Source organism: Lepus europaeus, chromosome 23 (assembly GCF_033115175.1).
Source record: "Lepus europaeus isolate LE1 chromosome 23, mLepTim1.pri, whole genome shotgun sequence".
In the NCBI taxonomy this organism is placed as follows: Eukaryota; Metazoa; Chordata; class Mammalia; order Lagomorpha; family Leporidae; genus Lepus; species Lepus europaeus.
The window spans coordinates 16,535,833-16,551,540 of record NC_084849.1 but is presented as its reverse complement, the minus strand read 5'-3'; positions in this window follow the sequence as shown (position 1 = coordinate 16,551,540).

Genomic DNA, 15,708 nt, shown 5'->3' with positions numbered 1-15,708 from the left:
CACCGGCACCCCGGGTTCTAGTCCCAGTCAGGGCGCCGGTTCTGTCCCAGTTGTTCCTCTTCCAGGCCAGCTCTCTGCTGTGGCCCAGGAAGGCAGTGGAGAATGGCCCAGGTCCTTGGGCCCTGAACCCCAGGGAGACCAGGAGGAAGCACCTGGCTCCTGGTTTTGGATCGACGCAGCACACTGGCCGTAGCAGCCATTTGGGGGGTGAACCAACGGAAGGAAGACCTTTCTCTCTGTCTCTCTCTCTCACTAACTGTGCCTGTCAAAAAAAAAAAAAAAAAAAGAATGCAAACACAAAGAACGGGAAACATCACCCAGATGTTCCCAGCAGCATTTCTCGCAACAGCCACAGTGCAAGCAGCGTGAGGATTCCCCAAAGGAACGAAGTCTGATTCGTGCCCCGAAGGGCATGACCTTCAAGAGCAAGGAGTGAGACACAAAACGTGCAGAATCTGTAGAGACGGGCGCCTGCGCAGATGCCAGAGGCTGCCGGAAGAGGAGCAGGGTGCGCCCGCTGTGCGGTGCGGGGCTGTCCCAGGACACCACTGGAGCCCACTGCGTCATACCTTTTCAAAACAGGGAATCTGATGCCATGGGAATCAATTTAAAATATGTTTTAAGTGCATGTTAAAAAAAATCTGTTGGGGCCGGCACTGTGGTCTGAAGCGCCAGCATCCCATATGGGTGCCAGTTCAAGTCCTGGCTGCTCCACTTCTGATCCAGCTCTTTGCTGTGGTCTGGGAAAGCAGTAGAAGATGGCCCAAGTCCTTGGGTCCCTGCACCTACGTGGGAGACCCAGAAGATGGCTTCGAATTGGCACAGTTCCGGCCGTTGCAGCCATCTGAGGAGTCAACCAGCAGATGGAAGACCTCTCTCTCTGGCTCTACCTCTCTCTGTAACTCTACCTCTCAAATAAATAAAATAAAATAGTTTTTTAAAAAAAAAACTGTGATGACCAAAATAACAAACTTTTAAATAAAGACAGGCTCCAGCCCTCACCACCCCACCCTGAGCCAAGCCCTGGGGCCATCTCACCCCCACCCCTCTCTCCCAGCCTGGACGCCAGGCCTCACTGGTCCCCTCAGCTGCTCTCAGAGGGTGCTCGCGGCTAAGCATGGGCAAGCGCCGTGCAGTGGGTTAACGGCGACCCCACCCCCACCCCCGGGTAGACTGAAGAGGTGGTTCATCACCCGCCAGCACCCTCCGACCGCGTGTGGCTTCCGAGCACCCAGGACGGGGCCACTGCCGCTTGCCTAAATGATGTTTTGGACATAATAGGTGAAGCTTACAATGTAAAAATGTAGCCATCGGCGTTTAGCCTAGCAGCTACGGCAGCAGAGTCCCAGGCACAGTGCCAGCCCTGCCTCCTCATTCTCGACTCCTGGCAGGCAGCGGCGACGGCCAGACAGGCGGGGCCCCCACCCACGTGAGAGACCTCGACTGCACTCCTGGCTTCAGCCCAGCCCAGGCCCGGCTGCTGCAGACACTGTGGGAGCTCCCTGTCTCTCCCATCTCTGCCTCTCAAATAAATAAAAAATCAATTGTAAAATGAATTATAATTAATTATATTTTAACTAAAGCATAATATTAACCGTAATTATGTTTTATTATATAATAATCATATTAAAATATTTCCCTCTTATTGGAGGGTACTTCAAAAATTTCATGGGAAATGTAATTTAAAATAATGCACATTTCCATGAACTTTTGGAAGACTTTTTGCACTTGTTACTAATTATATTTAATATATTAATTATATTGTCGTGTTTAATTTTAAAAGTTACAAAATAACTTCACCTGTTCTTGTTTTTTTGTTTTTTGTTTTTTGTTTTTTTACTTCCCTAATAGTGCTTCTGGAAAACTTGAAATTACACAGGTGGCTGACTTTTTTCTTTTCAGGTTTATTTGTATTTATTTGAAAGAGTTACAGAGAGAGTTAGAGACGGAGAGAGAGAGAGGTCTTCCATCGGCTGGTTCACTCCCCAGATGGCTGCAATGGCCGGAACTGTGCTGATCTGAAGCCAGGAGCCAGGAGCTTCTTCTGGGTCGCCCATGCAGGTGCAAGGGCCCAAGGACTTGGGCCATCTTCCACTGCTTTCCCAGGCCATAGCAGAGAGCTGGATCGGAAGTGGAGCAGCCGGAACTCGAACCGGTGCCCATATGGGATGCCGGCACTGCAGGCCAGGGCTTTAACCCGCTGCGCCACAGTGGCAGCCCTGGCTGACATTTCTGTCCTACGATTTGCTTACTGTGCCATGTTGATTGGCTGCGGTCTCTCTTCCTCTGTATTTGAAAGGCAGAGAGACAGAGACAGAGAAATTCCATCCGCTGGTTCACCTCCCAAATGCCCACAACAGCCAGGGCTGGGCCAGGCCGAAGCCAGGAGCTCCACCTGGGTCTCCCACACGCGTGGCAGGGACCCCAGCTCTTGAACCATCACCGCTGACTCCCAGGGTGCACATCAGCAGAGAGCTGGAATCCGAGCAGGGCTGGGCCTTGAGCCCGGGCACCCCGTTGTAGAATGCCGGCATCCCACACAGCCGCCCTGCGTTCGCCCCTCTAACTCACCCCTAGCTCACCGTTATTCACACAACTTACCAGGAACACGAAGCAGAGCCCCCAGATATGTGGTTCAAGACACCTTTGGTGTCATGGCACCTGTAACCCTCCCCGCCCCCTGCCCAAAACACAGTTACTCGAGCCTTGGAATCAGATTGGACGCTACCACCGCCACTTCCTGGCCCACGACAATTTCCGCGAAACCCTTGTTCTTAGCACAAGCGCATAAACTCGGTGTCACCGTGGAAAGTCGCACCACCTAACACTGGACGCCTGGGCCAAGCTGAGCTACGGTTTGCACGGTGTCCAGCAGATGTCGCTGTTTCCTTACAAAAAAAACCAAACCCCCCGGCTGCTGGGCCGCCTTGGCGCGGGGCAGGGGCCGTGGGCCCAGCGCACTGCCTGGACCAAGCAGGTGTTTCATCGCTGGGCTGAGCGCGGTCACCGTTCTCGCCTGCTCGCAGGGCTGAAGTGCAGGCAACACAGACTCCTTCCGCCGGACACGGGCGCTGGGGACAGAGGACCCGACCCCGCTCCGCCGCCTGCGAGCCCAGTGACCAGGGACGGCGGACTGCAGGTGCGCCCGGAGCAGGGCTGGCCCCTGCCGTGACGTCACGCGACCAGACGTGGCGGCCACGGCCCGGCCCCAGGAAGCCTTCCCTGATGCCCCCGGGAGGGTGGTGGTTCCAGGCGGCCTGCGGTCTTCGCGCCTCCAGCCCACTGCAGCCGCGTGGGGAGCCACGGTCTCCTCCCCGCACCCTGGCTCTGCGGGGGCCGACTCCGGAGCCCCCAGCCCTGAGACCCCTGTCCTGGCCCACGCCCTCCTGGGTGCGGGCTACCCCGCGCCGGCCGTCTGACGCTGTCTCGCCACCGCCCGTGGAGGCGTCCGCCTCCTCCCGCCAGCAGCGCTCCCCCGGGGCGGGCACCGCGTGGCAGCCGGGGTGCGTGACCGGCCCCGGCGGGCGCCCAGCGCTGCGGTGAGAGCTGCGGGGGAGGCCCGCAGGCCGCGTCGGCGCCTCTGCTTCCGTTCCGGTCCGACGCGGACCCTGGAGGCAGCAGGTGATGGTGCCGGTGCCCCCCGCCACGCGCGTGGAGGACCAGGGTGGAGCTCCTGCTCCCGGCTTCGGCCTGGCCCAGCCCTGGCCATGGCCGCCATGGGGGAGTGAACCAGCGGATGGAAGACCTCTCTCTCTCTCACTTTCTCACTCACTGTCACTCCGCCTTTCAAATAAATGTTTTTTTAAAAGACGACACTTCCCAAATGCGAGCATCCATTACCGCTTGTAGCACTTCCAGCATTATTTACTTAGCACGTTTTTTTCTCTATCAACGCATTTTTATATTTAATACTTTTAAAGATTCTGTGTATTTATTTGAAAAGAGAGACACAGACAAGCCGAGACACACACACACCATAATTCACTCCCCCAATACCTGCAACAGCTGGGGCCCGGCCCGGCTGAAGCCAAGCACTTCTGTGTGTGCTGCAACCCGGCTGCTTGAGCCGTCGCGAGCAGGAAGCTGGAGTCCAGAGCCGGAGCCGGGAATCGAACCCAGGTGCTCAGAGGCAGGGAGTAGGCGGCCTAACCCCGCCCCATTTACTTGACAGGAGAACTTGCTGTCACTGTGACACACAGAAGAGCGACTGCTCTGCCGTGAACATGGCGGTGGGATGGAGCGCCTGCCTGCTCCCGCGGTGCCAGGGCCCTGAGCCTGGCTTCTGCTCCCTGTTGGCTTCCCGGTGTCACCAGAAAACATGGCCACCGTGAGAGGGGCACTGAGGACAGGCCACAGCTGGCTGAGCCGTCCCCCTTGGAGGGAATTCCAGACAGGGCACTGGCCGCCTATGGTCAGGGGGCAACCCCTCACCCTCATCTTCACACACACACACACACACACACACACCCCGTAAACGCTGATCCTGCCTGGGCCTCACCCACAGCGCCCTGGGCTCTGCGCCTGGGCCTCACCCACAGCGCCCTGGGCTCTGCGCTGCCTGCTCCTGTATCTGGAAAGCACCTGTTAATCCCTTCCTGCCCTCAGGCTCTTCCTGGGCGGAATCCCCCACGGCCCCTAGTGCTGCCCGAAGCTCCCGGGTTGGGCACGCAGACTCCTGCGCCCACACGAAGGTGCTGGTGCAGCAGGTGTTGGGTGAGCGCGCAGCTGTGCAGCTCCTTGCCACCACCCCCCACCCCCCTCCCAGCAGAGGGCTGGACTCTGGTTCTCCGTACAACAGGAGTGTTTGAGGAAGATAACACACTGCAGACCGTCGCCGGCAGGCACCTGTACACAAAGCAGCCAGGGAGAAGCCGGAAGGGAGGAACAGCTCAGTGCTGCTTGTCTGTGGGCCACAGATGGCATTAACCAAGGTCTGGACAGCCAGGGCTGCATAGACGCCGGCGCCTACCTGCCCGGAGCTCCCTGCACGGCACCTGTCCCAGAGAGAAACTCGCCGGAAGGAGCCCAGGCAACAGGTTTTGAATCATCTCTGGGATTTCCTGAAGGTGTCTTGTCGATTCAGTTAGATTGCAAACTCTGGGAGGGCAGAGACAACCTTGACCTTCCTTGACTCCCCTTGCACCTGACCAGCTCCGGTCTGGCCTCAAGGACAGAATACAAACACCTGTTGTTGGGAGAGCAACACCTGCTGAGAAGGGGCGGGGCGGGGCCTGGCCGTGCCGCCTCCGTGTCGTGGCCAGCAGAGGGCGCTCTGCGCCCACGCAGCAGAAGCCTCCAACCCACCGGCGCTGAAGAATTCCCAGTCTCAGAGGGTTTTTACAAGTTTGGATTCCAAGGTCCCGTCTCCATTGTTTCTGTGTCAGACTCCCCAGCCGAATGCCAGAGGAGCTCTGCTCTGAACACACACCTGAGGCAGCTAGGTGAGCAAGCACACACATTGCAGAAGCTCTGGCAGGTGCCGCCCTGGAGGTGGGAAGACAGCCTGAGGCCAGCCAGCGAGAGAAATCGGAGGGAGCCCTGGTCAAGTCCTAGCTGCACTCCCAAGTCCAGCCTCCGGCTGCTGAGCACCCTGGGAGGCAGCAGGAGATGCTCAAGTGCTTGGGTCCCCGTCACCCCACGTGGGAGACCCCGATGGAGTCCCAGGCTCGGGGTCTTGGCTCGGTCCAGTGCCCGGTTGGCAGAGGGGCAATGCATCTGCACCCCAAAGATGCAGGGAGCTTGTGGGGGGCAGCTGGGAGAGGGGACTGCCAGGGGCTCTGGGATCGGGTCCCTTCCAGACCTCTGCCTACAAGGCCCTTTTAATTAGTTACTTGTGAAGATCTGCTTACTTGAAAGGCAGAGTGACAGAGAGAGAGAACCATCTTCCATGCTCTGGCTCCTTCCCCAAGTGCCCGCAACAGCCAGAGCTGGGCCAGGCTGAAGCCAGGAGCCACGTGGGCCATGTTCTGCCGCTGCCCAGGTGCCCTGGCAGGGAGCTGGGTCAGACGCAGCACAGCCGGGACTCGAACCTGCCCTCCCATACAGAGCGTGGGCTTTGCTGCACCACAGTGCTGGCCCCAATTTATTTTCATTTTATTTGAAAGGCAGAGAGACGGATAGAGATTTTCTGTCCCCCAGAAATGCCCGCAACAGCTAGGGTTGGACACAGCCGAAGCCAGGAGCCTGGAACTCCACCGGGGTCTCACGTGGGCAGTGGGGACCCGAGCATCTGAGCCGTCACCCGCTGCCTCCCGGAGTGCACGTTAGCAGGAGGCTGGATCGGAGGCAGAGGCATGGGGACTCGCCAGACACTCCCCAGGGGGACACGGAGTTGGCGCCTAGATGGTCAGAAGAGGGGCACCCTGGGGGCCCCCAGATTTGTGGCTGGCGTCTAAAAAGAGGGCCGGGTCCCTAATGTTGATCTCGGCTGAGCACCCACTGGGCAGGGCTGGGGCCTCTGATGCGCCCTCTGCTCCAGCCACGGGGCCCTGAATGCTGACACCAGTTCCCTGTGCTGAGCCTCGGTGCGGGGGAGGGAGGGGTGTATGTTCAACCTGGCTGCTCCGTTCCCCGGATGCAGCCCCCGGGGGTCGTTGCCAGTCCTCAGGACCCCCGGACCGTGTCTCCCATTCACGGAACTCACTCCTCCGAGCCCCCGTGTGCAGACTGCCCACCGTGTGTGTGCACGGAGGCTGCTGGCCGCTGGGCGCGGGGAGGCATGGGGTGGGGGGGGGGCGCTGATCTCGCTGTTTGCTGGTGCCTGCGGGGGCCCCCGGGGTGGGGTGGGCGGCAGGGTCCCGGGCTGCCTGCAGCTTCCTGCCAGGCTGGGGCCAGTTTCCGCTCGGCACATTCCAAATGAGACCCGGCTCAGACCCCCTCTGTCACCTGCCCGGACACCCAGACCCCCGTCCCCACCTGCGCCACCACCCCCACGCTCAGGGCTGCCTAGCGGACGGGGAGGGCGCCCTGCCCGAGCCCGAGTGGCTCCTCTGTGTGTGTTGTGTGATGTGTGTTGGGTGTTGTGTATGTGTCTTGTGTATGTGTTGTGTAAGTGTGTTGTGTGTTGTGTGCATATGTGCTGTGTGCTATGTGTTGTGTATGTGTGTTGTGTGCGTGTGTGCTGAGTGTTGGGTGTGTGTTGGGTGTCATGTGGGTGTGCTATGTGCTATATGCATGTGTGCTGAGTGTTGGGTGTGTGCTGTATGTGTTGGGCGCCGTGTGTGTTGTGTATGTGAGTTGTGTGTGTGTGCTGAGTGTTGGGGGGGGGGGTGTTGTGTCTCCATAGCCACAGCAGGGAAACTTGTTGGACCAGGCACGTTTGTGGCGGTGCTGTTATCAGCTGGGGCGGGGCAGCACCATTGCGCCGGCCCCTCCCGTCTTCCGGGTGGCAGGAGCCTGCCCTCCTTGCCCGCTGCAGACATCACCAGTCCCTGCTGCGACTCCCTGTGACCGTGTGGCTACGGTTTGCTCTGTACACTGTAGGTTTAGATGTCGTACGAAACTCCAGAGACTCAGCCTTGAGCTTCACTGCTTTGGTTCTTCCCTCTACCCCATCCTGCTGCCTGGGATTTGGGTATAATGGCTGGCACACCAGCAGCCATCTTGGACTCTGATGTAAACGTGCGTGCGAAGCCGCTGGCTGGAGATGGTGAGAGCGTCAATGAGGTCGTGTGGCCGCAAGCCGCTCCTGGACCGCCTGCTTCGGGGAGGAACCGCTCCTGGGAGGTTTCTGCCATTGCACTTTGGGAGGCTGTCTGCAGCTAAGGCCCCGCCTGCCTGGCCGGTTCCTGACGGGGGTGCAGTGGCTTCCCAAAGTTCCATGCACCTGATCCAATGCAAGCTTTTCACAGGTGCTGAAGCCAAATCCCGTGTGGACGCATTCTTCCCGCGGTTAGTGAGCACGCGCCCCAGGGTGCTGGGCCCGGAGGCCTCACCGAGTTCACAGTCTGATGGAGGAGACACACAGCCAATCATAGAGGTTAAAAATCGGTGCCAGCGCTGTGGCATAACAGGTTAAGCCGCTGCCTGCGACGCCGGCATTCCGTATGGGTGCTGGTTTGAGTCCTGGCTGCTCCACTTCCAATCTGGTTCCCTGCTATTGGCCTGGGAAGGCAGTGGAAGGTGGCGCAAGTGTTTGGGCCCCTGCACCCACATGGGAGACCCGGATCGAGTTTGGCTTCAGCCTGGCACAGCCCCAGTGGTTGCGGCCATCTGGTTGTGAACCAGCGGATGGAAGACCTCTCTCTCTCTCTCTCCTCTCTCCTTTCTCCTCCCTCTGCCTTCCAAATAAATAAATAAATCTAACAGCAGCAACAGAGGTGAGAACCGCACAGGAGGAGCCAACAGGGTGCAGTGAGAGGCAGGAGGAAATGGGTCCAGACCCCCTGGGGCCGATGGCGTAGTGACTGGAGCTGGCAGCTATTATCGGGACGCCCCCCCTACACACACTGTCCCCCTCCAGGCCTGGGGGCGTTCCCTGCCCAGTGGGGCAAAGGGGGGTGGAGGGGGAGAAGGAGCTCATAGGGCTCACGTTGGCACAAACCTGCGTGAGCTCCAGGCTCGTCTCTACCACTACCATCACTAAGTGCAGCCGGGTGGACGCCCGCCGTCCCCCCCGGCCCTCTGTGTGCCTTGCCCACTCCCCGGGAAGGCGGCCCTGTGCACGGAGCCTCCAGCCGTGCGTGCTGCGTGTGCACGCTCCCGTGTGGCCCAACACAGAGTTCAAGTTGCAAAGAGCAGGCACGCATTGGCCAGGACTGCAGTTCCGGTTCCCCCTCCCCGGCCTTGCCACTGCCCCAGGCGAGCCGGGTCAGCTGTGTCCCACGCTATGGGGGCCAACTCCTGGCTTCTCTCTTGCTCTCCTACACCGCAGTCAATTGGCCTGGAAATCAAAATAAAAGTCTCCCTCAGGACAATAGTCAACAACCCTGCTTGGGCAGGGAGCCCTGTCCTCACAGCTCCTACTGCAGGTGAAAGGTCAGTTGCTCCCCATGGTCGCAAAGTGGCTGCCACAACTCATGGAGGTGCTTGGCCACCTGGGGGCTGTGCAGCCTCTGGCCCCCGGTGGCCCAGAGCAAGCCCCTCCTGACGTCTCCCCGGGGCTCCTGGCTCAGTCAGCCCTGACTCAGCGGGTCAAGGGGCATGGAATCAGCAGCCCGGACATGACTTGGGCAGGTGGTTCTCAACACGAGATCCCGGCACCCGACACCTCACCTGGGAGATGGTTAGGTCTGCGAGCTCATCTCAAACCTGCTGGCCAAATGAGTGGGGCCCAGGGGGCCGGACTGTCCCCCAGTGCACCCCCCCCCCCCCGCATTATGCTGCTGGCGCTCTCACAGAGACCCACTGCCCCGGGCATCGACTTTCTGGGCATGTCCTGGAGGTGGCCTGGCTTTGGTGGAAGGCAGGTGAGGCGGCATGATGGGGGAGCTCAGTATGGGCCCAGAGATCGCAGGGATGGTGCGGATGCTGGAGTCCCGCTGGTCTGGACAGGAAGTCCCCACCCCTGCGACCCCCTCCCCCTCCAAAGGCAGGAGCCGAGGGACAGGAAGGGAAAGGACCAACATCTACGCTGTGGCTGTGTCGTGTGGCTCACGGCTGTCCCACAAAGAGGCCGTGGCACTACAAGGAGGAAGTGGGTCCAGCCATGCAGTCGCCCGGGCAGCTCCTGCCCTCTGCACCCGGTGCCGGTCCCGACCCTCCGGGCGTGGGGGCAGCGGGGGCGAGCCTTGGGGGTGGGGGATTTACCAGCAGTGATCAAGCCAGCCGAGGGCCAGCCAGTTTCATCGCGACTGTGATGGCGGCGACGTGCGCTCCCCGGGCTGATGGGCCTCTGCGCGGGGCTCTGCTGGGGTCTAGTGACAGACGACCACCAGAGAGTGGAAACGTGCACAGTGGGGCACTCCTGTGAAGACACACGGGCGCTGCTGGGGGATTATGTTTTAGCAAACTGTGGCTCGGCTCGCAGGAGCCGATGGGAGAAGGTGGTGGCCGCGCAGGGGGGCTCCATCAGCGCCGCCCGGGCGCCCGTGTGTTCATAACCACACAAACCTGGCAGGCACAGGCAGCGTGTGACCCCCGCCCCAGCGGCGCTACATATTCCTGCATTTACACTGTATGTGTAAGGAAAGATTTTTTTACTTGAATTCAGAGTGACAGAGTTGGGGTTGTGGGGGGCAGACAGAAAAGGAGAGAGAGAAAGATGGAGAGACTACAGGTCTTCCATCCGCTGGTTCACTTCCCAGATGGCCGCTACGGCCAGAGCTGGGCCATTCCTAAGCCAGGAGTCAGGAGCTTCTTCCCGATCTCCCATGTGGGTGCTGGGCCCAAGGACTTGGGCCATCTTCTACTGCTTTCCCAGGCCATAGCAGAGAGCTGGATCAGAAGAGGAGCAGCCGGGAGTCGCCCAGCCCTGGCTGTTGCAGACAAGTGTTTGGGGAATGAACCAATAGATGGAAATATTTTCTTTCTTTCTCTCTCCCTCTCCTCTCTTTCAAATAGATAAAAATCCTTTTTAAAAATTAACAGCAACATTTCAAACCAGTGCCTGTGCTGTGGTGTGGCGGGTTAAGCCACTGCCGGCAACACAGGTGTCCCATATCCAAGCGCCAGTTTGAGTCCTGGCTGCTTCGCTTCTGTGGGTTTTTTTGTTGTTGGTTTTTTATTTTTGTTTTTTTAAGATTTATTTCTTTGAAAGTTAGAGTTACAGAGAGAGAAGGAGATCTTCTATCTGCTGATTCACTCCCCGAATGACCACAACCACTCGGGCTTGCTGGGCCAGACTGAAGCCAGGAGCCAGGAGCTTCTTCCCGGTCTCCCATGTAGGTGCAGGGGCCCAAGGACTTGGGCCATCTTCTACTGCTTTCCCAGGCCACAGCAGAGAGCTGGATCGGAAGTGGAGCAGCCGGGACTCGAACCGGCACCCATGTGGGATGCTGTCTAGCACGCCGAAGCTTTATCCCCTACACCACAATGCAGGCCCCTGATCACTTCTGATCCAGCTCCCTGCTAATGGACCTGGGAAAGCAGCAGAGGAGGCCCAAGACCTGGGTCCCCGCACCACGTGGGAGACCCAGATGGAGTTCAGGGTTCCTGCTTTCTGCCTGGCCAGCTTCAGTTGTTGCAGCCATGTGGGGAGTGAACCAGCGGATGGAAGTCCTCTCTGTCTTTGTCTCTCTGTCACTCTGCCTTTCAAATACATTTTTAAAATATCTTTTTAAAACAATTTCAAACCACGAAGCAGGTTGTAGAATGTCAAGTGCAATGATTGTGTTTGGTGAAGTTCAGACATGGAATAAGCGCCCTGAATTTAAATATCTTTCAAGTGGAAATGTATTCTGCTTTCCTAATTGTTAATTGTTTTAAAATGAAAGAACGAATCAGGAAAACGATGATCATTACCGACTATTACATGGTTGATACTATGAATGTTTTTATTGTCAGCTGAAGGAGGGGAGTGTTTTAGTAAGGGATGTGCTCAGAGCCAGGTACAGCCCGCAAGGGACTGGCGCTGTGGCGTAGCGGGTAAAGCCTCCGCCTGCAGTGCCGGCATCCCATATGGGCACTGGTTTGAGACCCAGATGCTCCACTTCCCATCCAGGTCTCTCCTGTGGCCTGGGAAAGCAGTAGAAGGTGGCCTAAGTCCTTGGGCCCCTGCACTCATGTGGGAGACCTGGAGGAAGCTCCTGGCTCCTGGCTTTGGATCAGCACAGCTCTGGCCATTGTGGCCATTTGAGGAGTGAACCAGTGGATGGAAGATCTCTCTCTCTCTCTCTCTCTCTCTTTCAAATAAATACAAAAAATCTTTTAAAAAAAAAAAAACTTGAAAAAAGGAGATTTATTTAACTATTTGAAAGAATGAGAGAGCGAGAGAGGCCTTTCATCTGTTAGTTTACTCCCCCAAATGCCTGTGACAGCCAGGACTAGGCCAGGCAAAACCAAGAATCTGGGGTCCATCCTGCACTCCCACGTGGGTGCAGGGACCCAAGCACTTGGGCCATCCTCTGCTGCCTTCCCAGGAGCTTAGCAGGGAGCCAGACCAGAAGTGGAGCAGCCAGGACTTGAACTCTGATGTGGGATGCTGGCATCCGAGCAGTGGCTGAACCCGCTGTGCCTCAACACCAGCCCCAAACTTATCTTTTCATCCCGTTTTCCCACGAGCTTTTTAAAGCCTCTTCCAATGATACCTCAAGGAAGCTCTTTTGGAAGATAAACGCGCCCTGGAAGTTTCTGAAAAGAAGTTTTTATTCTGGTTCTTGCGATTACATGTTCCTGCCAAACAACCACGCAGAGGGTAGGCAGGGCGAAGCGGCGGTGGCGTGTGGCTTGCTGGCGTTGCCCAGAGCTCGGTCCTGGCCCGGGGACTGCCGGTGACCTGGGGTCATTACTGCCGCATTCCTGTGGTCTCCTGACTGGCAGAGCTCTCCCTGAAGACCGGAAGTTGCAAACTCAGTAGCCGCAGTGAGACGCGCATCTACAACAGGCCGCGGCTGCAGGATTTCCCGTCCAGTCCAAAGGAACGCAAACTCACGGAAAATGGAATTGAAAGATTAATTTAGGGCAGGTGTTTGTCCCCGTGGTTAAGGGGTCATCCCCATGAGGGGTCAGAGTTGTGGCACAGAGGGTCAAGCCCCAGCTTGTGACACTGGCATCCCGTATCAGAGTGCTGGTTTGAGACCGGGCTGCTCCACTCTCGATCCTGCTCCCTGCTCGTGCCTGAGAAGGCAGAAGATAGCTCTTGTGCCTGGGAGGCAGCAGGTGTTAGCCCAAGTGCTTGGGTCCCCGCCACCAAGGTGGGAGACCAGGAAGCAGTTCCTGGCTCTTGGCTTTGATCTGGCACAGCCCTGGCTGTTGTAGCCATTTGAGGAGTGAACCCCAGATGGGAGAGCTCTCTCCCCTTCTCCCTCTCTGTCACTCTGCCTTCCAAATAAATATTTTAAAAAAGATGCCACTGGGGTGCCCAAACCCCCTGTCGGAGCTCCTGGGTTCGTGTCCCAGCTCCACGCGGAACTCCAGCTTCCTGCTGCTGTGCACCCTGGGAAGCAACAGTGATGGCGCAAGCGTTTGGGTCTCTCTGCCGTCCACCTGGGAGGTCTGGATGGAGGTCCAGGCTCTTAGCTTTGGCCTGGGGCAACCCTGGCTGTCGCAGGCATTTGGGAGTGAACCAGGGGATGTAAGATCTCTCTCGGTCTATCTCTGTCTTTCTCGCTCTGTCTCTACCTTTCAAACAAAAGCAAGTAAATAATTTTTAAAACTGATCACTTTAGGGGCCGGCATTGTGATACAGTGGATTAAACCTCCACCTGCATCCCGCGTGAGCACCGGTTCAAGTCCTGGCTTCTCCACTTCTGATCCAGCTCCCTGCTAATGCACCTGGGAAGGCAGCAGCAGATGGCCCAAGCGTTTGGGTCCCTGCAAACCACCTGGGAGACCCAGATGGAGTTCCAGATGCCTGACTTCAGCCTGCTCCAGCCCTCATCATATGGCTATTTGGGGAGTGAGCCAACGGATCACCTCTATTGCCTCTCTCTCCCTGTGTTGATAAAATGGCACCATCTTATCTGTGGCATGACCTATGTCCCGGACACCCTCCTAGGCTCTGGCCTCCGCTGCCTTGGCTACAAACCAGGTGACCAGATGACCCAACCACAGGCGTCAGCTCCACCCCTACCCTAATGGGATTTGCTGCTCCTACTTCCTGCCCCGCAAAGATATAACAGCACCTGCTCTCTGCACACATACTCTCTCAACCCCCCCACCCCTTACTCTCTCACCCTTTCCCCCACCCCACCCGCCGGGCTCTCCCCACCCGATAATAAACCTTTCCACTAACTCTGGTGTTTGGTGTGTTTTGTGGCAACCTTATACCCTGTGTGTTCCTCTCTCTAACCCAGCCTTTCAGATAAGCCAACGTTTAAAAAGGTAGATCACTTTCATTTGGTACAATAAAAGGTTTGTTGAGTTTGAGATCCACGCGAGGCTTTTCCATAATGCGCACCTCGTGACCTGTCGCCGTGTGCAGGTGCCACAGTGGTGTGTGCCAGAAGGCACCGGCTCTTAGTCCTGTCTGGAACACCACCTGTGAAGCCGACCCAGGCACCTTAGGAGCCCACGCCAGCAGCTCGCACACATCTCCAGGCATGCCACACTTAAAACTGAGGCACAGAGACAGACCTGGATTCCCGTCCAGGGCCAGAGACACCCAAACCCTGGGCTCTCCTGACCCCGGTCTGGGCGTTTTTCCCCAGCCAGCCTCTCCCAGGGAGGGAACCCCACTTTCCCTTCCCCCCTGGCACTTTCCAGAGTCAGTGAGGTGTTGGGGGAAAGTGTACTAGGAGCCCCCTGGTGGACATTCTAGGCAAAAGCAACTTGGAGGAGGCACTGCTCCTTACTGGTGTGCCCATGGCAAGTTGCTGTTTGCTTCTACAAACTCTCTTTTAAAAATTTCAATTTTTATTAGTTATTTGAGAGACAAAGAGATGAAGAAAACACTCAACCACTGGTTCACTCCCAAATGTCCACAATGCCCAGGGGCTGGGCCAGGCCAGAGCCAGGAGCCAGGAACACAACCCAGGTCTCCCACGTGGGTGGCAGGGACCCAAGTGCTGCCTTCCAGGGTGTGCATGAGCAAGAGATGGGAGTCAGAACCGGAAGTCAGGTGTCAAACCCAGACGCTCCAGTGTGGAACGCAGGTACCTTAATGGCCGGGGCTTCGTCTGTGTCCAAGTATCTTGGAAGAATAATGTGGGTAAAATCACTTTAAGGGAGCCATAATGAAACTGGCAAAATGGATTTGTTCGTTCATCCCTCAAACGCGTGCGTCTGGTATGTGGCAGTGTTACCAGCGGCTGGGGCTCCCTGCGTGCCAGGGCGGTGTTGAGGGTGCCACACCTAGTCACGACTGGCTCTGGGGGCAAAGCAAACCAGCAGCCACGCACGCAGGGTTCTGCCGTGTCGTGGTCTGTTTGTATCTCGACAAAGTTCATTCCTCACAGCTCTGGAGGGCAGGGCGCAGGAGACCAAGGCCTCGCCTCTGGTCCCCTGGGGCTGCCGCCTGGCTGTGAGCTCCCAAGGTCCTGCTTTGCGTCTCTTCCTACAGGGACGCAAATCCCTTGGGAGCAGGGCCCCAGCCTGATCTTAACCTTTCTGGTTTCCTTAAAGACCTCATCTCCTAATACGCTGGTGAGCAAAATCGGAGCTGCCCCTGGCTCTCTTGAGCAGGCAGGCTGATGGCATAGACACCGCTCGTCATCACCACGGAGGAAAAGCAGATGGGGTGACGCCGGGTCGGCAGTGGGGTGCAGCCTGGACTGGGGTGTCGGGAAGGAGGAGACCCTGGAGGAAGTGCAGGGTGAGCGCAAAGGGGTGGGGAGTGGAGGGCAGGGGAGGAAACTGGGGCCTACATGTGGCGCAGTGGGTTAGCTGTCACTTGTGACACCAGCATCCCTCATCGGAGTGCTGGTTCCAGTCCTGGCTGCTCTGTTCCTGATCCATCTCTCCGCTGATGCACCTGGGAGACAGCAGATGGCTCCAGTACTTGGGTCCCTGCTCCCACGTTGGAGACTAAGATGGGGCTCCTGGCTTCAGTCTGGCCCGGCCCCAGCTGTTGCAGCCATATGGGGAGTGAACCAGCTGCTGGAAGAGCTCTCTCTGTGTGTGTGTGTGTGTGTGTGTCTTTCTCTGTCACTCTGCCTTTCAAATGCTTTTTTC